Below are 8,809 nucleotides of genomic sequence, written 5' to 3' on the forward strand. Positions count from 1 at the left end.
GAAGCACACATGTATGTGGTTTATTTTGGGGGCATTCACAGCTGTATACAATCATTGGACCATTCCTTTAGAGACACTGTAGGTCAACAATAACCTTGACACTCAACTGAATTCATGAGCACTCACATTGTAGTAAATATACCTGATTTAAATTTCTACAGGTGTTTAAAGTTTTTCCCCACACTTTTTTTAAAGTATATGTATGAAGAGCAGAGATTGTGTGTAATCAGGGTTTCCAGCTACATGTTAAAATAGAAACACCTCACCATAGCCACAGATCTGAAAATATTCTAAAATATGTAACAAAAGCACTTGATATTTAAGCAAATTTCAACCATATGATTTTTACAGGTGGGAGACCTAAAATATCTGAAGTTTTGTTGGAAGTATGGGACATCGTAGATTATTTTTAAACACCATTAACAATTTATATTTACCCTAAAAAGTATAAGGCTATATTTTTAAATGAAAAAATCAGGAAAATATAAACATGGCAATTCAAAACCACTATCACACAGTGAAGTGACTTTAAGAAACACATAATTATTTTTCCTCCCTTGCAGTCTGAAAGATACAAAATTAAATAGATAAAATCTGAAGAAAAACCAACGTTCAGGAAAGAAAATGAGGCCTCACATACCGGATAGAACTGATTCCTTTCAAATAAGTGGGAAAGCCCTACAGAGAGAAATAAAAGTGAGGAATGGTGAATTCTGTAACACTTGCCAGGCCAATGAGCTTCATCAATTAATCACAGCAAAATAATCACCACCTACATTAAAGAATAATACATGAAAAGGACAGGGCATAGCTTTAACTTATTCAGAAAGGGCTGACTCCCTAATCCCTCTGAGTCTTGACATGTTAACTGGGTAGCGACTAATTAGATGTCAAAAATTCATAAGCACTCTTTAATATTGCATATATCTGCGGCAGACATTTCAATATGAGAGTTGTATACACAGAAGTCACTATAGCATTAAAACACAGCGGGGTGGGAGAAATAAAAGGAAAACAATAAAAACAATGGCCCTTAAAAACCCAAGAGAATGCCTTCTTTGAAAGTGTGTACTTTCTTATTCAGAAAAGGTACCACCTTAATAAGAATTATAGGCAAAGGGGTTTCACTGTTCCATGCTGTGTGGACGAAAAGAGGGAGAAAAGACTGACTTATCAAAGGCACTGGCAGGTAAATAGTAATTTACTATGCATGCACAATGAACATTACACAGTGCCTTGACACAGGGCGATAATGAAAGACATGCTATTGTGGCATCCATCGAGGGAATTTTTTCTTCATTCTTCCTTCCCCTGTCTCTCTTGAGCAAAGAAGCAGTGATGTCTCCTGGCAGCTGCCTCCTGTTTCAAGCCATTTCACATAATATAGGAAGAACCTGAAGTTTAGTGTATTAAGTAAGTGAGTTAGTTTGCTGGTTTGATGATATATACATTGTTTGTATGTGAACTTATATTTCAAATGCAGGGGACAGTATTTTTATGAAACAAGCCTTTTCCTGTCTGAAAAATTATATGTACCTGATATATAATACAAGGCAGTGAGATTAAAAACAATGCATCACATAATACACCATTTTATGACTTGCATCCTTTAATTGTAGCTCTCTGGAATAAAAAAAGAGAGAAGTGTGCTCTAGTTTATAATACAAAATTACCATTTTTTCTTCTTACAATATTTACTATATGGGGCTAGTGCTCTGTAGAGAATCTTCTATTTTCCCCTTTATGAACCTGCTAAGTTAAATCTGGGTTTTTGGAATTCTTCTAACAAATTTGCTTTCAACCAATTCTAGAATTTAACCGACAACATGGAAGGGCGGTACTTTAATTGTTGTATTGCTAGTGATGTTTAAATGTGACACTATTGCAATGTGGAAATGTTTTAATTATTTTAAAAGCATTAAGTCTTGGAAAATGATGATATCTTGTAGGCAGCCTCCTGCAGAGAAAAAATATTAGATTTACACTTCTCAGTAGAATAGCACCTTCTATTCAAAGAAGATGTGACTCTCATTGTACAATTGCAGTGTGTGTAATAATGATGTTTGCATGTATCTCCTGATTAATAACTTCATATGCAGACATCCCTCACTGTGATGCCAAATCGTGAAATGATATATCACAAAAATAAGAACTAGATGTGATGATCCCAGACCATATTAGACCTAATGGTCAAACTTTATCTGATTATACAAGGTCATTGATTTGAAATTCACTACATTAATTCTGCTCCAGAAAAGCCTTTTATGATCAATAGTGAAAATGTAATTAATGGCAATCAGTGGCAATTATTGCACATCTTACACTTCTTTTATCCAGTTATATATGTTTCATTGGTTTTATGATTTTCTCTCATTTACTCCCATTCTGGGTATCCAATAAGATTTTTTGGGCACAAGTTTTATTGCTATAGAAAAAGCTCACTATTTAAAATATATTAAAGTGTAATAGTGATTCTAATAGAATCAAATAGTGTTTCTAATCAGATCCTGATTTTTTGCACATTTAAAAGTTTTGCCTTGTGTTTTTTCTCTTCTGGTGTGTTTATGACTGCTTTATGGTAATGCCAATGTTAATGCAATATGTCTAATTCACAATGGGATTTACTTTGCTACCAAGACTAAGAGAGCAAAAATTCATTAGGTGTTGTCTGTCCTTACTAAGGTGCAGGACTGGAATCAGAATAATTTTTATAAGGACTGGTTGATCATGTCTCATTTTGGAAAGGCATCAAAATGTACCCCTAAAATACAGCAGTTTTTGTCCACAAGGGCCTTTTATGCACACTCAGTACCAGAATGTTTGCACACAATTTTTTTTTCACATGCAATATGCCCAGTTTGAATACAAATTCCACTCAACCTGTTAGAAATGCATGTTTTATAGATTCTTTACAAATTTGAATTTACTGAATGATAATAACAAACACCATTCTCAAATCACAAAACATGTCACAGATTATCCTTAATGCCCAGAATATAGAAACAAGGAAGCTGAGCTAAAAATCCCCTTTAACAGACACGTATATGCAGAAGACTAGGTGCAAAATACTGGCCATATTGATGTCAATGGGAAAACTTCCATGGATTTCAGTAAAGGCAGGATTTCACATGAGGTTATATGACCTTTATTCATGTCGATGAGCATATACTCAGACAAGTATTCCTATTGACCTCAATAAGGACCATGTGTACAAGCAAGTGCTTACTTATGTGCATGAGTGTTGCATAATCATCTCCACATGGACATTGATATAAGCCTATGAATAATTTCATTGGCTTCTCAGATATATTTTCAAATGGCTAGAGTCTACAGGATGACACTCACTACAGCACAAATTTGCATAAGCATCATGGATATAAATATGAGGCCTGACAAAGGTTTAGGCCACCTAGAGCACTGCAGATCTAATGTAATTGCTAAGGCCAGTGCTCAATGCCCTTTTTATATTTGCTCACCCAAAGGGGAATACTGGGGATGAATTATGACTCTGAATGGGCAGAAAGTAACTAAATGAAACTCTAAACAGGGGCAGCTTAATTTGCCCCTCAGGCATTGGCTGGGCATCTTGTGGACAATAGAGTGAGCCAAAGCTTAGGTATCTCTTTGCTCTCCTGCTCGCATGGGTGAATATCAAGTGCATAGTTCTTTTCTCCTCTACATAACTGGACATGTGATATCAGAACCCTTAAAGCAACTGGGCTGGGACTTAGAGATTTAGGAAGTGTTGATGCTGGCTTCTCACCATAGTCATGTTAGGGTCTGGGCCTAAATTCTGCAATTATCAGTTGACTTGCCATGAAAATAGTTTTCTGAGTTGTGACTGAGAAGAAAATATTCTGTGTGGATGAATTCTGAGCCTTGCAACAGCCACATGATTGTGCTACACAGAGGTAACATGTGAAGAGCAACTTCACAAAGAGAGTTTGACTATGAAATCCAAAATATTCTGACCTTGAAAAGGGTGTGTGGGTGAAGTGGAAGTCAGGTGTAGCAAGGCATGAGGGAAATACAGAGATTGTTGGGAAGCATGAATGAGTAGAATAATGGCCACAGCTTGATCAGGCAGCCATATCAGGCCAATGAAGTCCAAGGAAAGTCTATTGGGGATGGAAGCATGAAATGAAGAAAATAAAAACATGTAGGTAATGATCAAACTTAATCAAAGGAGAAGAGGAATATCTCCTGGTATTATGTTCTTCTCATGAAGAATACAGGTGCTAGCACATATGACAATGACTCCTCCTTTTTGTATGGATGGAGCTTCCAAAAACATGTGAAAGTCTCTCACATAACACATTTCATGAACATATGGAGTAAGTTATCAGAAAATAACACTGGAACAAAAAAGGAATAAGCCAGTTCCTAAAGAATAGCAAGGTAAGCAGGTAGAATATAGGTGCCATTTTCCTGCCTCTTGAATTTCTAATGGAACATCCTCCGAAGCTGAGAGACAGAATTATAGGTGCAACCAAAAGTTTTGGAGCTAAAATTTGTACAGAAAATCTAGAGGAACAAATGGAAATGGGTAAAATGCAGTACCTAAAGGACAAATAACAGATGGACAAACATACTTCAAAAGCAAATGCCAAATACTAGAAGGAACAACAGAGTTGTGTAACATATTGGAGAAGAGGCAAAATAGGTGGATTCAGACGACCAGCTCAAATGTGAAAAGGCCCTCAGCAAAAGATGAGCTGCTAAGATTGAAGAGGAAAGCATGAAGAATGATAGAAGATACTGCTTATCTTAAGAAAGTATATACAAGGAAACATTTTTATTGACTATAATAATTCTAAAAGTAAATGTTTCCCTAACATGGACTGTATTTCAAAGCAGTTTAAACTGCTGTGATCTATGCAATAAAACAATGTGATGATATTCTGACTGTAAAACAAGGATTAAATTAAGATGGCCAGGTTGAATTTTAGTCACGTAGTTCATCTAAATGCCAATAACTACCACAGCAACAATGTATTAATCAACTATGTTCCACTGGACCTTACCCCAGGAATAGCTCATAGGCTAAGTAGGCAGTTATTTATATGAGCCAAGATTCTGCTAAACATTCACCTCTGAGGCTCATCCTGAAATTAAAATGCTGTTCATATCATATGCATTTGCAAGAGTTGTTAACTGTAAGTTGCTCTCATTCAAAAATGAATTCAGTGCTCTGATTAGCTGTGCTTCAAATTGCCAATACAGTCATAAGTGTTCTGTGTAATAAATTATTGGTCAGCCTTATTACTGCAAGATGAAGAATTAACTGTGCAGAAGTGTTATAGAAGTCTGGTTTTATGGCAGCAACACTGACCAAAATAGGGACTGTGTTAATGGATTTTGTCCCTTGTGCACACAACTTTAAGGTCAAAGATATTTCTGATGTGGTCAAAAGCAAAAGAAATAGCCACTGATATGATCATTTAACCAGAGTTCTTCAGAATGTGGTGTTTACAGTTTTAACACATTATGTCAGAGGGCTCTCACTTACATAAACAGCAACATGAACAACGGGACTTCCTTTTTTCTCTTCCTTGCTTTCAAAGATTTCTAAATACCTTTAAGGATAGGAACTGAACATACCAAGTGAATAATGCATAAGACAAAAGAGATTATTTATATTTGTTTAAAAATGTGGTAGATTTCTTGCTGGCCTTGTCAATAACTATGAGAAGATAATTTGCTAGCTCAGTGATTCATCATTAGTTCAGTTCACATGAAGCGGACAAAAGTCAACTGTACCAAAAAAATTTGGATTTCAATACTTAATTCAAGAAGGTGAAATATTTCTCTGTTTCTTTGATTGATTTAATATGTTCACCTAAGTGCAGAACTAAAAAATGATAGTTATAGATGCCTCTTTCAGTTGCTTTAACTTCAGTTGGGAAATCATTACATTAGTTTCATGAATGAGTCTGACCCATTTTAGCTATATAAAGTATAAACACAACTTTGGACAAGTGATTCTACAGTCTCGGGGCTCATGTTTCCATTTGGGTAGGGGTCAGAAGATGCTGTTTCTAACTAATTCTGCACAGTTTCGGGCCTCAGCTGTGCTGCCAAGGGTCACTGTTTTTGGTCAGGTTGCCATGGGGAAGAGATAAGGGAAAACCGGACTTTGCGTGTCCTTCCATTTCACTGCACAGCTTGCTGCTTAACACAGGGCAGTTTGACAAGAAGTGGCTGTGAGGAAGCCCACACTTGTTCCAGTTCATCTGTCACAAGAAGTGTTATTCTGGAGTGAATAAATGCAACCTAGGGGATGCAGAAATTTTAAAAGATCAAAATCTGTGCATGCATGTGCTCACAGAGGGTAAGCTTCCATGTAAAACACATTGTAGAGCAAGAGGAACATTGTATTTGATGGGCTTTTGTTGTGCATGGTGGTGATTTATTTTTCCCCTTCTGTCCTGCAGCTTTCACTATTCCTTCAGATAGCCAAGCATGCACAGGTAAATGTTCACCATACACAATTATAGATGCAAATGCAAGAACTAAGTGATTAATTTGTTCCTAAATTTTCAGTATCTTGCATCTTGTGTACTTATTTATACCTATGCAAAATGAGTGTGAAATGCTACCAGCTCAGAATAATAGCACTTTATATGCAATTTTCACTCCCTTTGCAGAGATTTAAGTGGCCACGTAAGATGCAGAACAGTAACGATTTCCATGAATGTATAATTATATTCTGTAATGAAAATGAGGTATATAGCATATAGGTGTAGGTATGGTAGTGCACAGATAAAGGACTAGATTCTCTGATCATCTGAATTTGTATTACTCCATGATATACACCATCATTTCTAAACTTTAGAAAGGAGACCTGTTCATAAAATGAAACCAGTTATGTTTTTTACAGCCCTGCCACGTGTTGTGAAAGGCATGCCTGTCTTCATGAATACGTCTTCCCACCTCCACTAGCCCTTTGCACTCTGCACCACACTTTGGGAAAAGCTGGAACTATCAGAGGACTATGTTCTTAGTTGTGTCTAAAAATGCCTGGATGCTATGGAGATGACAGCTTTATAAATACAGATTAAATAATACAAGTGCAAATAACCACCACTTTAACATGCTTAGGCTTGAATTTATGCTTCCTGTGAAATTACAGTGCTAAAGTGTTATGCTGAGTGAGGAGAGCCACATTTGCTGAAACTAGTCAGCCTTGACTTACATTCTCTTCATGGTCAAGAATCTCCCTTAGATCAGGTGATTCGTTCCAACGTGATTTGGGTAAAGACTGGAGGCAGGCCAAACCACATTTAAAATGAATTTGGAAACCAGGCTGTATTTTAGGGGAAGGCCAGAGTTTTCTGAGGAGGGGCTCTCAGAAGACCAAATGGCAGATTTATTACACAGAGTCTCTAGAATACTGGTGTGATGTCAATATGACATCGAATGAATTTTCCATTACAGAGTTAGCCCACTGTATCACTCACCCCTGTTTCTTATTAGGAAACAACTACAGTATCTCAGAAGTTTTGAATTGCAAACCAGCAGGAATAGAGCAAACCAGCTCTTGCCACTATTTCTACATTTTGAATGCCCCACATGGAAGATTGAACATGGAACTGCTTATAGCATTCCTTGTACATGTGTCTTGTCCTTGAGCCTTCTAGTTATAAGACTGACAGCCATAAACTCTGTGCTATTTAGCAACCCACACAGATTTATGCTATTAAAAAAAAAGGAGGATCTGTACTTAAAAACTGTTTATCTTGAATTACATTGAAACCTCTGTGCCCAGATAACAAGTGCGTGTGCTCAAGGGTGAACTCCCAGACAGTTTGGGAAACTGTAGTGTTCATCATTTTCCCTTGCAAACAGAAGCCTTTTTTCAATTTTTAGTTTTGATCGGATTCTAACAGTTGAAACCCAAAACTAGAAACCCATAAAACCCAAGTAATTTAGGCTGTGTAGGGCTGAGGGCTTGGGAAGTGAATTCTAGCCCCAACTTTGGGCCAAGGTACCCAGAGAATGAACGGGAGGCCATTGTTTCTACCAATAGGCTGATGTAGTGACAACAGCTTCCCTGACCTAATCTTTTTGTAAATTACCATCAACAACACTTCACTCACCCCTGCCAGCCACTCCTGTCCTAATGGCCTCCCGTTCATTCTCTGAGGGTAGGCTTTATTGGTGGGCCTGTCTGCATCATGATAAGTTTCACTTGCAGCATTTTCCCTTACAAAGCATGAAATTGAAAAATGAACCTTCCCACACAGATTTGAATGCATTGACAGGTATCAGTGTATGTGCATGAGGCAAAGAATTATATTTTATAACTCAACATGAGAAGCATAGCTTGCTTTGCACATACTTATTTTGATTATTCTGTAAGAATTCGTTACTGCCATCTTATTGATGAAATTAGCTATTTTTCTTCCAGTCCAAGATACCATGTATAACTTGTTTGTACAGCAGACAATTAAGATGGAGTTTATTTCCTAGCACTAATGTATGTTCTCCCTTAGAACCACTGTAAATTGTATGGACCTCTAGCCTGTCATTTTCTTCTTTTTGCTTCATTGTATTTTGCAACAAAGAAAACTGTACCCAACTGTGCACAGAAAAAGAAAAATCCTTTTTCCAGACAAAAGAAGCAAGGTTCTTTTGTTATAAAAAATAGCACAACTTAAAAAAAAAAGATGTTTCCTAATAAAGATCACTCCAATATTTGACTGTTTTAGCATGGAAAGTGTTAAGCCCAGCTGAGAATGCCAGACATACCTGTATTCATTCCTTTTTGAATAAAGTGACAAATTCCCATTCTTAGCCACTGGAGCAC

The 8,809-nt window shown here is 36.8% G+C and overlaps 1 long non-coding RNA gene across 1 annotated transcript in view; it reads left to right on the top strand.

The window, feature by feature from the left end:
* Nucleotides 1-6,470, top strand: part of LOC112545915 (uncharacterized) — a 33,392-nt gene extending 26,922 nt beyond the window's left edge. Inside the window, exon 4 of the long non-coding RNA XR_012903140.1 lies at nt 6,435-6,470. This is a non-coding gene — a long non-coding RNA (uncharacterized LOC112545915). The remainder of the gene's footprint in view (nt 1-6,434) is intronic.
* The last annotated feature ends 2,339 nt before the right edge of the window (nt 6,471-8,809 follow it).

Source organism: Pelodiscus sinensis, chromosome 4, assembly GCF_049634645.1.
Source record: "Pelodiscus sinensis isolate JC-2024 chromosome 4, ASM4963464v1, whole genome shotgun sequence".
Classification (NCBI taxonomy): Eukaryota; Metazoa; Chordata; order Testudines; family Trionychidae; genus Pelodiscus; species Pelodiscus sinensis.